Source organism: Perna viridis, chromosome 8, assembly GCF_037379345.1.
Source record: "Perna viridis isolate PV_CMFRI_1.1 ecotype Kerala chromosome 8, ASM3737934v1, whole genome shotgun sequence".
NCBI lineage: Eukaryota > Metazoa > Mollusca > Bivalvia > Mytilida > Mytilidae > Perna > Perna viridis.
This window is the reverse complement of record NC_142452.1, coordinates 40,626,668-40,649,674: the sequence shown is the minus strand read 5'-3', so window position 1 is coordinate 40,649,674 and position 23,007 is coordinate 40,626,668. Positions and strand designations below refer to the sequence as shown.

The 23,007-nt window shown below is 32.7% G+C and overlaps 1 pseudogene; it reads left to right on the top strand.

The window, feature by feature from the left end:
- Nucleotides 1-1,617: 1,617 nt before the first annotated feature.
- On the top strand, nucleotides 1,618-22,390 carry LOC148610501 (uncharacterized; annotated as a pseudogene).
- The last annotated feature ends 617 nt before the right edge of the window (nucleotides 22,391-23,007 follow it).

Below are 23,007 nucleotides of genomic sequence, written 5' to 3'. Positions count from 1 at the left end.
TTCAGGCTTCTGAGAGCCTCCTGTTTTATAGGTCAGGTACAATATTTAATTTTAGCAAAAAAGATTTAGAACAAGAGGAATCTTCAGCACGAAACTTTTATGGGTTCTCAAATATTTTTTTAAAAAACCAATAAAAAAATAAACATGTTCGTATTATCCTATAGCTGTACTAGCTTGCAAGGTACTGGTACACTTGACAGGAGTAATGTTACGTAAAAAGGGATCGAGATCAGAACAGTTTAAATCTTAGAATGAGAATATAATTTATTTTATTTAAAAAGTCCAATCGAACATGACAGAACGTAATGAAATATTTCTATGTAATCTTTGAAAAGAAGTGGTGTCGTCTGTGGATCTAGTCTTCACACATGTAATAGTTAAATATTTCTGTCATTGTTTATCATTTTCTTCTCGAAGTTGTTTAAATTGATACAGCTGTATCAATATATTCGCTGGCAAACCAAAACTTTCAATATTTTCACTCTCCATTGTAGAAATCATGTAAAAAGTGTAGACGCCCCATGCATTTCAACCACTCTATCAATGAATTGAGAACCAATGACGTAGCACGGTCACGTGACCACATGACTAATTAAAATTTGTATGGCTTGGGTCATTGTCCATTTTGGAATCAATTTATCTTCATTTGAATCGTGCAAGTGACTGCAAGGGACGTTTTTATGATATATATTTGGTGTAATAAATCAAATAAACCAAAAATTGAAAAAAATATTATTTTGTGTCATGTCTTCTTTAAGTGAGCAATGGATAAAAGATTAACAGCATTTCGTGAGATACAGTAATTCATCTTAGAACTGCAGATAATAATTTATTTCTAATTCACTAATTGCAAAAAATGGGGATATTCATGAGACATTCTACTTAGTATGATATGGTGGTAACTAATTAAACAAAATTTTATGTTGTTCATCGTAACACAGAACTGGTAAAATATTTGTCAATAAGCGGTCTGTCTAAATACTGCAAAGACCAGTCTTAGTGCACAAAGACCATAAAAGTAACACTAACACCCATGAGATAACATTTTTAGCTCACTGTCTGTAGGCCAAGTGAGCTTATGCCATCACTTGGCATCCGTCGTCGTGGACAACTTATAAAAAATCTTCTCCTCTGAAGCTACAGAGGCCTAGGCTTTTTTGTGTGCTATCGCTTATCGCCCCTGACACTGTTTTTCTAGACCTTAATCCCCTTAGTTGGTTAATAAGAATATTTATATCGTTTACAATGGCATGCTTTAGAATATGTAGAATAATGCATCCTTTGTAAAAATATATTGAGCTATACATGTATTGTATGTTTGTTGCTAGTACCTGATCACGTGACCTTCGTACAAGATAAATAGAAAAAGCTTTGTTGATAATTCAGAACAATGATGAACCACTGATGACGTAGAGCGTCTATATTGATTTTTTTTTCAAATTTAGTTTAAGTAAATGCATGTTGCTACCAAAAGAATGACTGATAGCTACTTCATCTGACTACGTCTTTCAATTTCAGTATTGTTCAAATAGAATATCAACATTGTCCTATAAAATGTTTGTCAGACGCATGCAGTAAACCGTCTAAAGTTGTTATTGAAACATATTCGTTGCAGACATGGAGGAGACACACAAAGTCATACTAAGACAAAATAAGCTTTTCCTGACAACAAACATTAAAAATATTGAAGTAGTATTCAACTATCTGGTGGCCAATGATGTACTCACTCACGCCATGGTAGATGATATTAAGGTAGATATTGATAATACATCTTATAACTGATTTGTTTCTTTACTGCTACGAATCACGCTTCATTGCTAAACTCCTTAAATATCCTTTAAAACGTGACAAGTTACACAAATGCAATAACACCTTAACAAATCTTAGTTTCGAAAACTTTACTCCAGATATTTACCCAAAAGAAAAACTGACTAGTCTTACAAAAACAAGACTCGTACACCTTTTCTTGATTTAGATAGTACAGTAGAAAATAGAAACATTGAAACTGATATTTATAAAACAAAGAGATGATAATAATTTCCTTATTGTTAATTCCCATTCGTACATAGAGATATTCCTGAAACAGCACACTTTCAAAGTCTGGTCTTTGTCCCTGGATAACATTTTTTTTTATTATCGCTGGAACCTTGGTTCGTTTGAGTTCTCTTTTAAACAAATGCGATGCACTGAAAAGATATATTGGTAAAAATATATTTTTTTAGATCTTCTGTACTCTTATAACCTTGTATTGACACATTAAGATATTGACTACACCGTAACTTGCATATTTAGTACTACGTTACCTCTTCAAATCCAGCCCACTTGAATTGAGTTGATGGTTTTAGTTTTCTAATGTCTGTGTTCTTTAATATGTTCTGAGCTAGTTTTCAATAACTTCAAGCTTTCTTTAAGTAAATATTTCATTTGTGGAATAAATGACATATTTCTGCAGATTGCAAGTCTTATTTCAATAATGGTCCAAAATTATTGTTTAAAATTCTAAAATGGCAATATTAGTATCCAGTTGGTGGTTGCGAAACTCAAATTTCAATCAAAAATTTTCAAAATGACATATTTCTGCAAAGTATATGTGTGCAAACACTTTTAATTTACCTATTAGGCTATAATTATTGTAAAAAAATGTTTAAATTGTCAATACCAGTATAATGTTGACGGTTGTATTACATATTTTTCTAACCAAATTCTTGAAAATGAGACATGTTTGTAAATTGGATGAGTGCAAACACTTGAAATTACCATTATGGTCTTATATTGTTTAAAATTCAAAAATTGTCACAATAAGCATCATATGTGTGGCTGTGACACATTAATGTCGTCCAATTTCTCAAAAATGACAAATTTCTGCAGATTGTAAGGGTGCGAACAATTTTACTTTCAATAATGGCCCAAAATTATTGCTTGAAATATTATAAAAATGGCAATATTAGTATCCAGTTGGTGGTTGCAGCACTCATTTCTCAGTCAAAAATCTTCAAAATAACATTGCGAAGTATATGTGAGCGAACACTTCTAATTTACCTATTAGTCTAAAGTTATTGTAAAAAAAGTTAAAATTGTCTATATCAGTTTTATGTTGATGGCTGTGATACATATATTTTAGATAAAATTCTTGAAAATGAGTTATTTTTGCAAATTGAATGAGTGCGAACACTTGATATTGCCTTTACTGTCTTATATTATTAAATAACACTAAAACAATAAAGTTGAAAATGATAGCACTTTCCGTATATCCGTTACATCCTTCATTTCGTGCATTATAAAGCTAGAACAACGTTGCTTCAAGGAGATAATTCGACTGTCTTTGTGGATATAAGCCACTAAAATCCCCAAAAATATTTCGTAACACAGTGTTAGCCAATTATTTGCACGATATGTGTGACGCTGACCATCAGCTGACTGTTCCTTCACTTGATTTAGTTTTCGTTTTCGTGCTAACATATATACTCAATACTAATAGACCTGTTATCGTTTGGGGTCTCTCACGGACGGTGTAAAGAATCAAACCGGTGAATATATATTCGGGTAAATTAGTTGTCATATGACCACGTTCATTCATTCAAATTAATGCATGTTCACGTGATTTAATGTCCAAGGCCGAAAAAAATAATGTTATGTTTCCGAGCCCTATTTATAAATTTTGTAGGGTCGGTAGGTAGGGATATTTATTTTCATCTGATATTTTTAATATGAAATAAGTCATAAAGATACAATGAAAACCAAATATGCAAAGACTAAACGTGTAATAGACTTAGTCCACAGCCTAATCCCTTTTGAGATTCAATGCACAAGTTCTTTTTTTGTTTTGATAGAGGTGGTAAAAACAAAAAAAAAAAAACATATCTCAAGAGCCGAATTCCGAAAAAGGATTATCCACGAACAAGAACACACTCATGGCATGTGTGTTTCCAATTTAATTTTGGAAATTTTAAAGTTTTACGTTATTCTTTTTTTCTTCAAAATTGAAATAAAAAACCTATGAGTAGGGAGTCTGAAGGCGTGTCAGATGGGTGACCGGAAAAATGTTTTAAGCCTAAAATGGTCTATGTATTACTGCGGTAGTGCTAGAAATTGTCTGGCAAGCCTTGTTTCTGACCCCCGTGCAGGTCCGGGTGTTAAAAGAATAGGCCTGCAGCAGCGCTAAGCTTGTCGTAAAAGGTGACTAAATAGTGCCCAGAACCCTAGCCAGGGGCTAGGGCGCTCTGCCCACAGAGCAACTGGGATGTGTGCCCCAGGTGGTGGAATGGGGTACCCCTGGCGTGTTACATGCTGGGGTTGTCAGGCTATAATACGGAAAAACTGACCGCAAACCATAGTGGTGCACCGTGTTGGGAAAGATGCCACGTTCCTTGCACGTTAAAGAACCCTACTGTGGTATTCTCCCGGAGTAGGACCCATAGGGCTCCGCCACAGGAGGCTAAATTGCCCGACCCTACCCATCTCTCCCTATTTCCAGTGGCAATCAAAATTTGTCGACCCCATTGTCCTTGTGTTCCATCCCTTTTTCATTTAATCATCATTTCATGTTCATTTTATCATCAATTTCATGTTCATGTTCATCGTCTGAATATAGCTGAAATATTGCTGCTCGGACGTTAAACCCCAACAAACAAAACAAAAAAAACTTGTTTCTGACTTGGCTTGGAGTATGAAAGAACGGAATTCCAACCTCTTACATCAAATGTCTATATATATTATATCTTATAAAGCTGCAAAACAAGTATACAGGTTTTGTCCAAGGAAACATTTTTTCAGGATACATATGTATGTGACTATTTAGAATTAGATAAAATCGTTTGATACAAGATTTAGTTGAAATATTGATTTTGAAGTAATAATTTTGAGTCAGTATCTATGGATTTAGCCTTTAAGTCCTTAATATACCGGTATTGTATTTTTGTTTCATAAGAATTTCGAATGTCTTTCGTTGAGTACACTGTAAGTCGGAATTTCGTTTCCATTATGCAGTTGAATTCTCCTTTGCTAGATAACTGTTTATCTTTGTCTAAAAACTGAGAGCCCAGAATTTTATCAACCTAACCTACATGAAGTGGAATGCCCAATCCTTATTAACATGTCATAGCAAGTTCAACACATGTATTGGTATTGGATATTTAGTAACACATGTTAATATGCATTTATAAACATGTGCATACTTCAATTATTGATTTCAGTAAGTGGAGGAGTTTTCTGGACGATACAAACACATTCAACAATTTTAATTTCAATAATGGTCCAAAATTATTGTTTAAAATAAAAAAAACTGGCAATATGATTATCCTTTTCGAGGTTGCGACAAATGACATATTTCTGGTAATTGAAACAGAATCAACATTTTTTTTTTTTTTTTTTGTCTCTGATGGGCTTGATATTATTGCTCAATATGTTTAATTTGTCAATATTAAAATCATGCGAGTGTCTCCGACTCAAAATTATTTCAATACAAATTTTCAAAAATGACAAATGTTTAGAAATAAGATTGTGTAGTTGAACGAAAGTTACCGGAACTGAAAACTAATTGAATAGTAACATGATGTTTTGCTGAACTTTAATCGAGACAATGTGTTTAAATGACCAATGTTTAAGCTAAACACCCAGTTATGTGCTTTAACTAATAAATCGCCTACAAATGGGTTGGATTGATTTACATATTTGAATTCACTTATGTATCAAGTTAATAACATTTTTGATAGAAATTTCGGTTTTAGCTCTTTTTTTTTTTCTAATACCTCGGTAAATTGATAGAAGTATAAATAAGTGAATTGATTTACCCCATTTATAATAGAAGTATTTCTTTGAGAATTGAATTTTTGTGATATAATTTCAAGTTTTGTGAATAGATATCTAATTTGTTGTTTAGAAGACAATTATATTTTTGACTTCAAGTTTCATATGTTTTTAGATAACGTTTTTTTTTTTTAATTAGTTGTATTTCTTTTTACTTTTAATTTTACATAGAAATCGAATTGTAACCTTGATCTAAGATTTTAAGTTACAATATCTTCTATTTCACAGTGTTTATTGGAATACTGTGTCACAAAGCATAGAAATTTATGATAAATTAAGGAGATACAGGTACCAAATCCATTGGAAAATATTCTCAACTAGGCATGTTATATTTTGGTATAAATTGTGTGTTGATTTTCAAGTTTTATATTATTCATATATTTAATCAAATTTATCATACAGAATAAGTCATCAGTTTTGAAGTTACAAGTTCAAGCGCTGGTAAACATTTTTATATCCATTGGTATTGGATCGAGAATATCAACGCTAAGACCCAATATAACCATTCAATGATCAATACGGCTCATCTCATTACATAATACAGGACAATTACGGGGAAAACAATGTACGACACCTTTATAAATCAGTTGTTTAATAAGGAATGAAAACATAATACTTGGTTTATATATGATTCTTCATACAAATGTAGCATGTGTTAAGTGTATTCAAAACTGTCGAGTCAGGTCCAGTAGTTGAACGAAAGATACCGAACTGAAAACACAAATTTGGGCTGCCGTATTTGGCATGATTTTTTTTTATATCAATTCTGGACATATAATATTGAATGAAAACACAGTTATGAATTTCTTATTTAACACAGCCAATTAATAGGCGTGACATAACATAGGTTTTGTACATATGTGTCGTAAAATATGTTAGGCAATAATACAGGATTACAGGCAGGATGTGTATGGTTTTACACAAATTCACGATATTAATTTTACAAACTAAGTGTATATTGCATAATAATTTAAGACTTTTTAATTTTTTTAAACGTTAGTTTTATGGACTCGAAACTTAAGTGACATCGCAGTTTATGAAGGAGAACAAGCAGAACTAATATGTGAGGTCAACAATGAGGATGCAGAAGTTTTTGGTCAGTAAATGACGGAATCGTTAGTTATGGAGATCCTTATAAAAGTGTAGCTGAAGGTCAATTGAGAAAAATTTGTCATTCCAGAAGCAAGGTTATTTGATGACCATACAAAATTAAATGCAACAACCGGTAATAGGGAAACTACTGCAAATGTTCACGTCAAAAGTAACTCATTTTAACGTTTGAAATTTATGATACAAAGTCGAAATGAAACATAGTTGTCAACAAAAAAATCATACAATATTTTATCAATAAAAGTATATGCCATATAGATGAAATATCTATCTATATTGTTGTACATATGTACATGACACAGTGACAAAACATTACGTCTAAGACAAAATATAGCCGGATCAAAATAATTATCCTGATATTTGTTTGACGAACTAAAAAGGAGAACTATCACATTCCTCAGCTGACCCAAAATTATGTTGTTATGATAATCAGGTTCTCTTCTGGTCTTTTGTTTACTCTTTGAAATTCACTGTGTGGTCGAGAATGAGTTATAGACGTATCCCGGGGACACGGCAAGACTTCTCGGCATTTATTTGGTGTACAAGTTTGCGTAAGACGTGCCACCAGTCTGAATATTGATATTTGTACACTCCTTGAGACGTTAAGGTTTACACATCGTTTTGCGTTCGTTTAAACGCACGGTGAACGCACGATACAAGCGTTCGTTTATTTTTGTACTTTGATTATTTCCTTGATTCAAATATTATTTTTATACTTTTTGATACGTATAATTTATATATCTTCATTAATTCAATTTTCTTTTTTCTCTTTCATCATTATTGGTTTATGTCATTATTTTGCATCTTTCGTCTATAGTGCGTTTAAAAGCACGCTGTGAGCGTTCGTCTATCGTGCGTTTAAATGTACGCTGTGAGCGTTCGTTTATCGTGCGTTTAAAATTTTTAGGAACTCTTTTTAAATGACATTTTTTTACCTATTACAGTAGCCATGATATATGCATCAAACAATTAAAATAATTTATTGATTTATGGCGAATTCAGTTATCAGACAGAAGGTAATATTCCGAATTTTCATCGTTTCTGTTTCGGAAAATGAATATATTTATATTTCGTTATTTTTCTCGTTTCTTTTGTTGATTTATAAAGTTTATTATTCAACAGGTCCAAGTCAGAACAATCTAGTTAAAAGTTTCATTCTGTCACATGTTATTTTACTTAAATCATTGAATGCAAATCATATAGAGAAAACAAAACGAGTTCATGAAGCTAAATAGTTTTTTTTTTCGTCATAAAATGTATCACAAATATTGTATGAACTTAAATACAAAAAAAAACGTCTCAAACATACAGCTGTACGCGTTGTTGTGTAAGGTTTTATAATGTATGCCCGATATAAATACAACAATAAACAAAATATAAAAAAAATCCATCCGTTGGGAGCAGAGAATTTGGTGACAAAATAGTTCTATTATCTCATGAAGTGTAAAATGGCAAATTACCACGAAACGAGAATTGAATTAAGCAGCACCATAATCGCCATATTGGAAATAAATCAGTCCATCTGGAACCGAGACATTTTCGACGAAATTTGAACGGACTGATTAAATAAACCCGACAAATTATCCACAACAATTTTATTTGTTACCGCTACAAAAGGGATAGGACACAAGTTTTACCAACTTATGAAGTCTTCTCCCAACAATAATATACAATGCATAAATTAGAACATCGAGGGCGTGCATTTATCATTATGAATATTAAAAAAGATAATTTTGAATTAGATTTTACATATCAGCCGATCACCCACTCAGACAGGTACATTAAAATATTTGGATAATCAGAATAAATAAGTAAAATATAAGTTCACTAAATATACATGACATCTTTAATTTTGTACAAAAACGTGTTTCAGCTTCCCACTTTTCAAAACAGATTGAAGATGTTGTAAAAGAATGTGATACAGGAGTTTTTAGCTGTGAGATTGTTCAGGAGATTGATAATGTGAAGTGGTTTGTAAATGGGAAAGATTGCGATGGCGACCATAACGTCAGTGTGGTCAATGGCGGGAAATTACGTAAACTGTACATATTTCATTCCAATCTATCTAACAATGGATCTAAAGTCCTTGTTTTTATAAATAGTGAGATAAGGAGAGCAAAGTTTTATGTTGGAGGTAATTTTACGATAATTCAATACCAATTTGAAAATGTTTATTTATTTCACCTACTAGTAGGTGATTTATCAAATTGTATTTTCCATATTCTTTGCTGGTGTTTTTCATCACGTGCTTCAGGTTAAAGGGATGTAAATATTGAAACACTTAAAACCTGGTTAAAATCAATCATCATCGTAAATTGCCGATTATAGGTCAATATAATTACTCTTTTCATAAGTTTGAATTTGTACTTTACATATGATGTCTGCTAAGTGCCCCCTAATTCAGATTTTTTTATTTATTTATTTATTTTTATTATTTTTTTTATTTGTGTTTGTTTGTCTGTTTTGATTTTGTTTTTGGTTTTTTTTTTTTTTTTGTTGATGTATCTTTTTTTTTTCTTTTTGCTTTTATGCTTAGATATTTTGGTATACAAAATAACTCCTGACCTTGCCGTTTAAAACATTATACGTTTATAATTAAAAAAATATATATATAATAATCAAAATACATTGCATACTTTCTAGACTTACATACTTACTAACGGTTTAATTGATTATTAATTGATTTCCTATCACGCAATTACATTGTAACTTGCAGGTCCATAGACGGTTATAAGTACATATATGTTTATATATTATAGGACATAAATATTGATTTCAATATGTTCCTAATTTACTTCAGATGTGGTAAAATTCAGTTGTTTACATTCAAGCATTACTATTTAACTTGGGAAAGATACAATTATACAAAATATTGAATGGGCAAAGATAAATGTATTCTTTAATGAAATCCTTGTAGACTTGGTATGTAAAGTGGCAGACAAACTTTCCCTGAATTTATTTAGGACAATTAATTAGAAAATTAGGTCAATGCATTGTCAATCACATTCTTCAAAAGTAGAAAGAATTTTTGTTGGTTTGTTTTTGTTTTTTGTTTTTGTTTTTGTTTTTGTTTTTTTGTTTTTGTCTTTAGATCTCGTACAGAATAAAAGAAGATGGCTTGTTATCGGTTTCGCTTTAAATTCGGTACTTTGCCCTTATTTGAGAAAGTTTACACATCTTGAAATGCTAAACCTTTTCAAACAGTTGGAAAGTACATATGGCATCAGTACACAGTCATGCCCTCCTGTATTGAAATCATATGAAAGGCTGATGTACTTAAATTATCAGTCAATTAATGGAAATGAGCAACATGGGAAAATGTTAATCAGAAATAGTTACAACTCAAAATATGATTTCAAAGTTAGGACACCAACCGATTTCGCCAAGCTTTTCCAGCAAACTTTCATGCCGTGTATGCAAGGTTTTGACAACACGTGATTGCTCATCCACACTCAGCATAATATGCAATTGTGTACTTTCACCTATGAAAGAAGCCGGTCAGGTATTTTACTTTTGCTCTTACAAGTTCGGACACGGATTTACATTATAAACTTTGCTTTATTTACAGAAATTATGTATATGTAGCATATTATCATTTGTTTGAAGCTCCTCGGGGAATTCACTTATATGTGCTTATATATGTACAAAAACTGTCTATGAATAATTTACATTACCAAATGACAGTTGAATATCAAGGACTTCATGTTACAGACATTGGCATCTTATTGAAATAATTCATATTAACAGATATATTAAAGCCAAAAATCCCAAACATTACCCAAAGTCGTCCTTGTCTACATGTGTATACATTGTATACATGTATGGCATAATATACCCTATCACACATATATATATAGTTTTCTTAAAATAAGACCCTTTATACCCGGCATCTCGAATTTGCTTTCAACATCCCGTGAATACATCGCAGTATTCATTAACATCTTGATTTCGAAAAAAAATAATGACAGGTACACAAGTTGATCTATGACTTATTTATCGGTACGTACACTGAAATTAGTTGATTTTAGTCTGAAAAGTGTTACTCGGCAAAGGTTGTACAACGTTATTTCAAATGTTCCGTTGTTCAGGTTTCTAGACTATGGAGCCTATATAAACAAGTATTTATAAAACAACATTTTTTTAATTAAGGACTCTTATATTTGATCACGTGATATTTTTTTGCAAATGAACGTGGTCACGTTACAACTGATTGCACTGTCTACACCATGACTCGATGAATATGAATGCCTGGAACAAACGTGTTGATGCTTTACACCGTCAATGTGAGACCCAAAAGGATAGTCAAAGACGTTAAAAAAATCCAAGCCAGTCATGTACCTATATTTAGTGTAAATGCCTTTTTTGACCGGAACTATATATATATATATATATATGTGTGTGTGTGTGTATGTATATATATCAGCATAAAAGAAAACAATTACACTAAGTTTAAGAACAATCGGCTAGGGTCAGCGTTTTTCATCTCGTGCAAATGTATTCGTAAGCACAGCCGTATTAAATATATGTGTGGTCTATATTTCACGAAGACGGTCAAATTTTCTGTTGGAAGCAACTCTGTTTCCAAAAAGAAATAATTAAGCAAAATGAATGTGTAAGTGTGTGTGAGATACAGGACGTGCTATCTTTTTCAACTTTGTTATTACAGTCTTATTAAATAATCACGCTTTAAAGCGTACTGTTTAAAGACAAAAAAGACAAAAACAAAAAACAAAAAACAAAACGAAAAAAAAAATAAAATGTTTGTCCAACCTTTAACAGTTTATCTAATGAAATACGGGAGATAAGATATATCATGCCATTGTGGTAAAATGAAATACAATCCATACAATTTATTTAATATATGCAAATAATAATTCTAATGACAGATAACTCTGTCAAAAATGTTAGGTCTTACATTTCAAAAAGATCATTTCATGTAGCGATCGATTTACATTCATTTAAAATATAGAGGAATTGTTTGAGTGAAATTCAATTACAAATTGTTGGCTTTGACGCGTATGTTACAAATTGTACAATTTTTACATCAAACACAAGTTTAATGCTTAAAGTCACCTAAAAACCTGTAGTAAAGACAATTACACATCTCTAATTTTCAAGGTAAAGGAGAAAGTGAGAAAAGCATGGGGCCATTGTAATTTTAAGAAGTGGGACGAAAAACAATATGATGATAGTTTTTGTTTGATGAACAATCTTGTCAAAAAGATAGCAACCACTAATATGACGACCAGTTCAGACGGAAATAAAGTATTGAAAGAATTAAAGCAGCTAAAAAAGAATGGTTAGTTCAGTTTGGTACATTCGCATGAGATGTCAGCTGCACACCACCAGTCATAATTATTAAAATTGTGGTGTCAAAATTAAGTATAAAATTACATTTATAATATTTTAGAACTCTAATACATTAGAGTGACAAAAAATTCTGTTACCAATGGAAGTTCTTTCAATTATAATTATCCGTATTCGATGATTTTCAAAGAATTTTATACCTTACTAAAAAAAATCAGCATTTAATTCAATATCAAAGACAATTACATACTTGATAGAAAACCAATGGAAGAAAGATATATCTATAATATAGATGAAATAGTGCATGACTGGAAGATGTCTAAAGATTTACCTATTTTATAATACTATTAAACTCATTTGTAATGTTATATATTGCTCCTTTAATGTTTTGTTAATTAGCACTCCAGCTATGAATCATGTTAAATGTGATACAGGTTTGGAAAGCCAACACAATTTTATTTTTTTATACTTTGTTTAAAACTTTTAGTTAACATATTAACAGAAATTAACACAGGACTTTCCACATAACCCGTGCTTGTAGGAGAGTATTATATAGAATGTACAGTAGAATTCAAAATCTAGGCAAATATCGATGTAAATGACACCAAAATACAATAGAAACTATTGGATTTTCAATTAATGATAATACATTTCATCATAAAAACGTGCAGCTCTTTTGTAGGTGTATCTTACATATTACAGAATTTGCTTGATTCTTACTGCTACTTAATTATGATGTTGTGTGTTGATATATGAAAATTAATGCGTACTTCACACAGGTTAAATTGTTTTTCCCTTTTGTTAGCGTTAACTCATTGATTTTAGGCATTTATATGTTTGACGATTCTTTTGTAATATCTTCGATCTACGACCTGAAAAATAAATTCCAAAAAGATGAAAAGGTCATGGAAGCTATTCAAAATTGCTTGGAAAGTATTGAAATGGTGAGTATATTTATAGTCGTAGTCTAGTTCTTAGCCAACTACAACCGTTACAAGTTAATAAGAAAGTCTATAAAAATTGAATTAAATTGTGGCTTAAAAATTGTATCGACAAAATTAAATTTTAAGAATTTCACGGTTTCAACGCCGGATTCAAAGTTTCCTCAAGTCGTTTTATTTTCAATTACGGGCTTCTTTTAGGAAAACCATGGATGGAGAAGATAAATATTGTGGAATGAGTGATGAAATTGATAAAATAAATCATGCATTCTTTCGTATATGGTGGCTATTTAAGAGTTTAATTAACTAGAGGTACAGGTGCGCCAATTTTCTAACAACTGGTAACACAGAAGAAAAGATGTCTCGAGTGTGATATTGAACGTCAAGATGACCAATCAGAAACCTTAAATGCTAACCAGAAAAAGTAGCATTTGTTTTTATGCATTACAGCTTAATTGTTAAGATACATTTATTTGTTTATTATGATAAAAGAATACATTTAATTGATAACAAAAAGAAAGACCGATAAATCTACTTATAAGAATCACTTTATCCGTATAATTGATAACAAAATCTCGCAATTACAACGTCCATCAATTTTTTTTAACTATATGAAAAACAAGTAGAAAATGACAACATCAAAGGACAACAAAGGACAAAAAAGGTTTGAAAATTACGCCTCTGTCATTTTTTTCCCGACACAGTCCGTGTAGTTTCGCTTTTTACCCTTTGACGTAAAAGACGCTCTTCTATGGAAACGCAAGTCACCTGATCGTAATTCTATTTCCCGATTGGCCAAAAACTAATAACTTAGTTGCATTCGAAAACACTGTATCAAAAGATTATTGTTAAAGATAGTACTTATTAAAATTATTTACCTCTGAAATAACAGGTCCAATTTGAAAGAACTTGATAATAATACCTTCCTAGAAGACAAACAAAGCCGTTGTTACTAGACATAATTAAAATTGTGTCTAACACCAGTATTTCAAAATCTGTTACAGAGAGAAAAAAACTTAACCGCCTTTGTTCTTCAGTTTGATGAGACCCACCTTTCATAATTTCTGTGACTTATCACCAATCTAGAATACTCAAAGACACTTTTAGGAGTACATGACAAACTACAGGAGAGACGCGATGACTTCTTATTCCGTATTGAAAAACTTTCTTTCCTTTCGTCTATGGAAACCTCCCTTCACACCTGCATATGGATTTTTTATATGACATCCCATACGTTATGCCAGAGCATGCCGAAGCTACGTGGACTTTTTTACCATGCTAGACGTCTAACAATTTGGCTTCGGGAATAGGGTTCTGTTGCTACAAAATCTTCACTACATAATATATATTGTCATCATCATGAACTCGTGGACGTAATTGTTCAATGTGGGGGACGTGTTTTTCTACAGACTGTCAAATATTCCATTGGGAACAAATTCTGCTTCACTACGCCCTGACAAGTGCGTTCACTCCTAATTTCGGGGATTACATATTTCGCATCTATGAGATAAATGATACTACAGACAATATGAAATCAGCATCATATCTTGACCTAAACAAAAATGACGACGGAAAAATACCATATGGCAAAACTTCCCGACAAAAGCGATGGCTTCTCATTCTGTATTGTCAACATTCCTTTTATCTTTTATTACCTGTGTATGCAGATTTATATCACATTTTAGACGTTATGCCAGAACTTGCAAAAACTATGCTGACTTTTTGCATCGTGCTACACTTCCCACAGTAAGGTTTCTGGAACAGATTATCTTTTGCTTAAAAAGTTTATGGCCGTCACCATGTAGATCGTTTTAGTGTATCCATCTGCACCATGAGTATTGAATTATTCACGTTGTTATAGTTATCCTTTTATCTTTTGTCTACCCTGGAGTTGACTTTTATGAGCTACTCGGCGGATGTTTATAGAAAAGCAGAGGATGCTTACGCGGACATGATAAACAATTTGACAAATAATCCTAGAAAAGCAGAGGACTGGTATACCTTTTTCATATTCCGAGATTTTCAGTGAAGTGCGAGTTGCTCGTTTAACTATGTGTCTTTATTTTGTACGTGTGATTTTGGTTAGTTCATATTCTTTGTTTTGTGTGTGTCTTATTTCCCTGTTTAACTGTAATATTTTCTTCTAATCTTAGTTCCTTTAATTACCCTTTTGAAGACATGTATGAGCAATAACTGTTAAGCTAGAATGCGTACTAGATGGACTTTTCAATTTTGCGGACCGAAAATCTCATGACATCCCGGTACATCAGTACACTGTTTCTATTTGAATTACATCTTACCAATGGAAGAAACTTAAGGTAGTAGACCTGGGATAAGGGCGATAATCCAAATTGAAAGAATTTTTGTCACTAGAGCGTTTAAATGACTCCTAATATACAAGCTTCAAAGTGATACTGATGTTAAATTGAAATAACTCCAAGAAAGGGTTTAACTTCTAGAACAAAGATGCCAGCCCCAGTAACTCTAGTCTTTTAAAGTATTGATTAAATATTTCAAATGGTTACGTTGTGCAGTATATTTTTATAAGGAGGGAAAAAGTTGGAAATGATTCCTTCTACTGCAAACCTTTAGATAAAATATTCAAATTAAAATATGAAAATAATCTCTGTATGCGATAACCTTGCCATTTTTATAACTTCTTAACCTTTTAGAGTTACAAAAATATACTTTTTTTTATAATTCCTTATGACTTCAAGCTTTCTGTTTTCATTTTGTTGCTTTGTTCAACATATGACTCTATCCAGAATTGAACTACTTTGTATATTTATCATATGAGTTTGCCCTTCCATGCAAAAGTATGAATATTTGTCTAACATTAATTTGCAACAGTAGTTGACTCAAGCTGTGATCGGCAATGCTCTTTCATCAATGTAAGTCATCATAATTTGATATTTGGTAACCTTATTAAATATTAACATGATTTTAGCCATAGTGATTAATTATTAAAAAATATATATTTCTATGGCTTACCCTACACTCATTAAAACATTAAAAAACTACACGGTGAACTACTCGGAAAATTTGTTTATTGATTTGCATATGTATAGTCCATATAATATAAGTTTTTTACAAAAATTGAACCATGGATTTTTTGCAAAGTACAGGTTTTTATAAAAGCAAATAGCAGAAAATTATTCCCCTTTTTTTTATTTTGGCATTTTAAAAGCCAAATGTATCTTTTATAAAATAGAAAAAAAAATCCATGTTAAATCTGATATATTAATCCTCTTTAAGTGAATTTGACTTAATATTCAGTTATTTATTTAAATATATTGTCAAAATGACCCTAAAATACAAGATATGTTTCAGTTTGGCCAATGATTCAGATTTTTAAAAATAGCAATATTTGAGAATTTTCTTAAAGCATTGACAAATGATGCGCCACAGTTAGTGTAATATCATGTACAAATTTAAAGAAAATTGAATTGTGGGAAAATTCTGGGGGTACCCAAGGTCTACTACCTTAAGCATAGAGTCGGGAACAATGAGAACGAAATTGAGTGTCTATGCATCCCTTTTTATGGTAGCAAAGCGCGATATATGATAAACAGTTTACGTAAAATTTCAGTTGTGAACATTTGAAATTTCAGTGTAGAAACTGGAGCTTTTTATATTCCAAACAATTAAAATTAACCTACATTGATTCATATTACATATGTTCTGGTATTAACGTATCCTTCTTCAAAAACAAAAAAAGTAAGAGACAATGGCATGTGCTGTCGTTTACCGTTTTAATTTACAGGCATAACAAAAATCTGTCTTTAACTACATACTAATACAAGGAAGTGTTAAAATGCTGAAATTTACCACTATTGTTGTTTTTTTATACAGCTGTGATAAAAACGTCATTAGAAAACCCCATTCCCGCAAACGTAAGAGGTAAATAATTGATTTTCAGAGGTTAAATATCGGTTTTATTACGATGTTAATAGATAATATCAGTTAGTTTCGTTTTTTTATACAGCCGGTATCATGTGGAATATATTGATGGACGCGTTATATTGTCAGTATATGAAGTGATATTACATATTATTAGGTTTACCAGTATTCTAATTATAAATTTAAGTTATTTGAATGTGCACATTTACTTTTACACTATACGACTTGTAAAATTTCGAAGATCATTCGTAAAATTTTGCAAATATTTGAGAATATCTTGTCTTGTACGAGCTATAGAACATTATCTGAGTTTAAGATCAAAGGAAAAAAGTACAGATTACCGACGAAATGTTTTCTTTTCTCAATCAGAAAAAAAGATCGTCACTAAGTACTCGTCATGTATACATTTTTGTAAGATCAATGCATGTACAGTGGAGAAAAAGTAATAACATTATACCATCACTGAAACCGTGGCATTTTACGACATGTGACAGATGCTTAAAATGACGAATTAAAAAAAAACCAAAGAAACAAATGGCACAACATTGCTTTATGAAGACCAATTTTGTATATATGAAATAATGGGGAACATACAATTTGATCATAACAATTTTATATTTTAGAGCAAATGAAAAAAACAATAGACAGTTGGGAAATCAATAGCAAATGATATGTTTCAACAAGGGCTGCAAAGGCATGTATGGAAATGGTCAAAGAACAGAACTGTGTTGTTGTGATAGGAAATAGTGGTACTGGAAAAACATTTATAGCCCGACATATAGCTCTTAAGATGAAGGACGAGGGGTATACCAGCAAATACTGCGGAGGAAGTTATTAGGTATTTCAAACACGGATGTAAAACTCTTTTTGTGTTCGATGATTTATGTGGCAAATTTACATTGAATCAAAATTATTTTGATGATTGGAAGAAATATATCGGTACAATTGAGTTGCTGTTTAAAGATGCTTGCTGTAAAATTATTGCCACATGTAGGCTACAGGTATTTCTAGATGACAGACTGAGAAATCTGACTTTGTTTAAAGGTAGTGAATGTCATATTGGTTCGGCAACAGTGTCTCTTTCACTTGAAGAAAGAAAGCGAATCGTTAAGTCTTATTTTGGTCAAATTGTAGAGCAAATAGCTGATGAAAACTTAATTGAATAGGATTTCATTCATTTCCGTTGTGGACATTTCAAATCGACAGACTTTTCCAGTTTTCTAAACTGCCTTAAAAATCCTTTTTCATTTTTTGAAGAAGATCTGAAAAGCTTATATTTTGAAAATGATGACGGTAAACGTACATACTGTGCTTTAATACTCTGTCTAGTATACAATAACAAATTAACATGCAAGGATTTTAAGAACATGAATGAAACTTTAAATGAAGTTACGGAAATATTAGTAAATGAATGTGAACTTTCCAAATGGGAATCGCGAAAAATACTTCAACTATCACTAGAAATGCTAAATGGTGTGTACATTTGGATTGAAGATAATACATACAAAATTATGCATGATGAACTTTTTGATTTCCTAGCAAAACTTTATGGGGAGATGATGATAGAGATTTTCGTTTGTTATGCCGATTCTAAATTAATCAGGGATAGGTTTTTCTGCGAGAATTTGTATGATGTAGAAGTAACAGCAGATGTTTGTATTAAAATTACCAATACAAATATAGATTTATTCATGGAAAGACTGGTTACAGATTGGAGCAAAGGGAGAGTTTCTGACGTTTTTTGCAACACAAACATGAAATCAGTAATCTTCCGAAAGAAGTCTTGCTTGTCAGGAAGGACACACTGATATTGTCAGTCTACTAATTCGACATTCTAAAGATCTTAACTCGGGTACATTTAATGATATTCCACCTCTGTATTTAGCCTGTCAAAGTGGGCATGTTAGTGTAGTCCGTGAATTAATAAGTAATAAAATTGACATTGACAAAGGTAGAACTGACGGAGCCACACCCCTTTATACAGCATGTCAAAATGGTCATGCCACAGTGGTCAGAGAATTGATACATCACTCTGCAGATATAAACAAACACACAGAGGACGAATGGTCTCCATTACGAGTGGCTCGTTGTAATAACTACAGACTTGTAGTTAAGGAACTTTTAAAATGTTCGAAAATCAACACTGAACAATCCCATATTTCCGGCTGTACTGCATTCTACAAGGCTTGCAAAAAGGGCGACCTAAAAAAAGTGAGGGATATGATGAACCATTCAGTCGACATTAACCAAAGCAATGAGAATGGATTCTCAGCATTACAGGTGGCATGCGACATAGAGGTTGTCAATGAACTCTTGAAATATGATGGTATTGACATTGAACATACTGATAACTCTGGCTGTACTGCATTTTACATGGCGTGTCAGGAGGGAAATGTTGAGATAGTGGAGGAATTAATTAGACACTCTGTAAATGTAAACGCAAGTGATGGAAATGGCTTGTCACCTTTACAGGCCGCATGTAATAATAACAACAGGGACGTGGTAAAGCAGCTCTTGAAATGTGACAATATTGACGTAGAACACAGCGATAACGTTGGCCGTACTGCGTTTTATCTGCCGTGTCACGAAGACAACGTCGATATTGTAATGGATATGATCAAACACTCAGTCGACGTGAACAAGAGCAATGATAACGGATTTTCGCCATTACAGACGGCTTCTTACAACAACTACATAGAAGTAGTCACGAAATTATTGAAATGTGATAATGTGGACATTGATCACAGCGATGTCTCTGGCTGTACTGCATTGTACCTGGCATGTCTGGAAGGGAACATCAAAATAGTGATGGAATTGATTAGTCACTCAGCAGACGTAAATATGAGCCCAAAGAATTTGCTGTCGCCATTACAAATAGCATGTGATAAAAACCACATAGAAGTAGTTAAGGAACTCTTGAAATCTGATAATATTGACATCACTTATTCTGGCCGCACTACATTTCTCCAGGCGGGTCAGCAAGGAAATATCGAGATAGTCAAAGAATTCATCAGTCATTCTGTGGACTTAAACTCTAGCGGTGCATTGCTGGTGGCATGTGATAACAATCAAATTGAAACAGTCAGGGAGCTTTTGAAATGTGATAATATCGACATTAATCACAGCAATAAGTCTGGCTGTACTGCATTTTATATGGCGTGTAAGGAAGGGAATATCGAAATTGTGATGGCTTTAATCAGTTACTCTGTGGACATAAACAAAAATAATAATTTTGGATATTCGCCGTTACAGGTAGTCTCTTATAACAACCACATAGAAATTGTCAAAGAGCTTTTGAAATATGAAACTATTGACATTGAAAAAACTTATTTCTCTGGTTGTACTGCATTTTACTTGGCGTGTATGAAGGGGAACATTGAAATAGTTTTGAACTTGATGAATTTTTCTGTCGATATAAACAAAAGCGATTTGGATGACATGTCCCCATTACAGGTTGCATCTTATAAAAACAACATAGAAGTTGTTGAGGAACTCTTGAAATGTGATAATATTGACATGAATCACTGTGACATCACAGGCTGTACTGCATTTCACCTGGCGTGCCAGAAGGGGAATGTTGAAGTAGTGAATGAATTAATCCTCCACTCTGTTGACGTAATCAAAACCGATAGGAATGGATTTTCACCATTACAGATAGCCTCTAATAACAACTATGTAGCAGTAGTGAAGGAGCTCTTGAAATGTGACAATATTAACATTAGGTACAATTATAATATTGCTTTTGCTGCATTTTTCCGAGCATGTTGGGAAGGTGACGATGCAATTGTAAAACGATTATTGTTATACGATATGGACATAAACAAAACTGATCAGTATAATTGGTCATTATTGCAGACGGCCTGTTTTAACAACTGCATAAACACAGTAAAGAATCTTTTGACACGTGATAATATTGACATTGAATACAGTGATGATTCTGGCTGTACTGCATTTTATCGGGCGAGTCAGAAGGGGAACGTAGAAATAGTGATGGATTTGATCAGTTACTCTGTAGACGTAAACAAGACGAATGAGCTTGGCTTGACCCCATTACAAGCGGCCTGTAATTACAACCAAATATCAGTGGTCAAGGAACTTTTAAAATGTGATAATATTGACATTGAGCACACGGATAATACGGGCTCTACTGCATTTTACTGGACATGTCAAAAGGGGGACGTTCAAATAGTGAGGGAATTGATAAGCCACTCTGTAGACGTAAACACAAATGATGTGAATGGCTTATCACCATTACAGGCAGCATGTTGTTATCATAACATGAAAGTTGTCGACGAACTCTTGAATTGTGATCAAATTGACATTGATCACAGCCATAATTCTGGTTGTACTGCATTTTACCTGGCTTGTCAGGAAAGGAAAGTCGAAATAGTTGAAAAATTTATCAATCACACTGTTGACGTTAACATATGCAATATGGACGGTTTGACACCAATACAAGCAGCATGCTATAACAATCACGAAGATGTTATCAAGAAACTCTTGATCAATGATGATATTGCCATTGACCAAAGCGATAATTTTGGCCGTACAGCATTGTTCCTGGCTTATCAGCGAGGAAACGTTGATGCAGTAGTTAACTTGATCAAACACTCAGCAGACGTAAACAAAAGCAATGAAATTGGCTAGTCACCATTATAACAACCACATAAGAGTAGTCAAGGAGCTTTTAAAATGTGATGATATTGAAATTGACCACAGCGATATTTCCGGCTCTACTGTACTTTACTGGGCGTGTAAGCAAGGGAATGTCGAAATAGTTGTGGAATTGATTAGACACTCTGCAGATGCAAACAAGAGCAATTTGAATTTGTTATCTCCTTTGCAGATAGCATGTGATAACAACCAAAACGAAATAGTCAGGGAACTCTTGAATTGTGATACTATTGACATTGATCACAGCAATAATTCTGACTGTACTGCAATTTATTTGGCCTCTCAGGTAGGTAACGTCGAAATAGTGAAATATTTGATTAGTCACTCAGTCGACATTAACAACAGAAATGAATCTGGATTGTCACCATTACAGGCCGCAACCTTTTACAACCACATAGAAGTAGTCAAGGAACTCTTGAAGTGTGATTATATTGACTGTAATCACAGCGACGATACAGGCTGTACTGCATTGTACCTGGCTTAGAAATAGTGTCGGATTTGATCAGTCACAATGTAGACGTAAATACTAGTGATGAGAATGGTTTGTCACCTTTGCATAAGGCATGTGGAAACAACCACATAGATGTAGTCAATAAACTCTTGAAATGCCATAACATTGACATTGATCATAGCGATAATTCTGGCTGTACTGCATTGTATCTAGCGTGTAAGGAAGGGAACGCCGAAGTAGTGATGGAAATGGTAAAATACTCAGTAAACGTGAACAAGAGCAATAATAATGGATTTTCTCCGTTAGAGACGGCATGTTACAACAACCACGTAGACGTAGTTAACGCGCTTTTGAAATGCGATAATATTAATATTAATCACAGCGATAATTCTGGCTGTACTGCGTTGTTCCTGGCGTGTCTTGAAGGGAACTTCGAAATAGTAGAACAGTTAGTTGGTCACTCTGTGGACGTTAACATTTGCGATGAGAATGGTGTGTCACCATTACATGTGGCCAGTTATAACAACTATAATAAAATAGTCAGGGAACTCGTGAAGTGTTATAATATTGACATTGATCAAGGCAGTAGCACTTACTGAACTGCATTTTACTTGGCCTGTCTGGAGGAAACATTAAAATAGTGACGAAATTGATCTAGCAATCCGTTGACATTAACAAATGCAGTTCTAATGGCTGCTCCCAATTCCAAATTGCACAAACTGGATGTAACCAAAGAAATATTGAGAAAATATACATATATTAGTCAACAAAAGAAACGATACGTTATATCAACAGCAATATTTTTCCGCTTTATCGAAA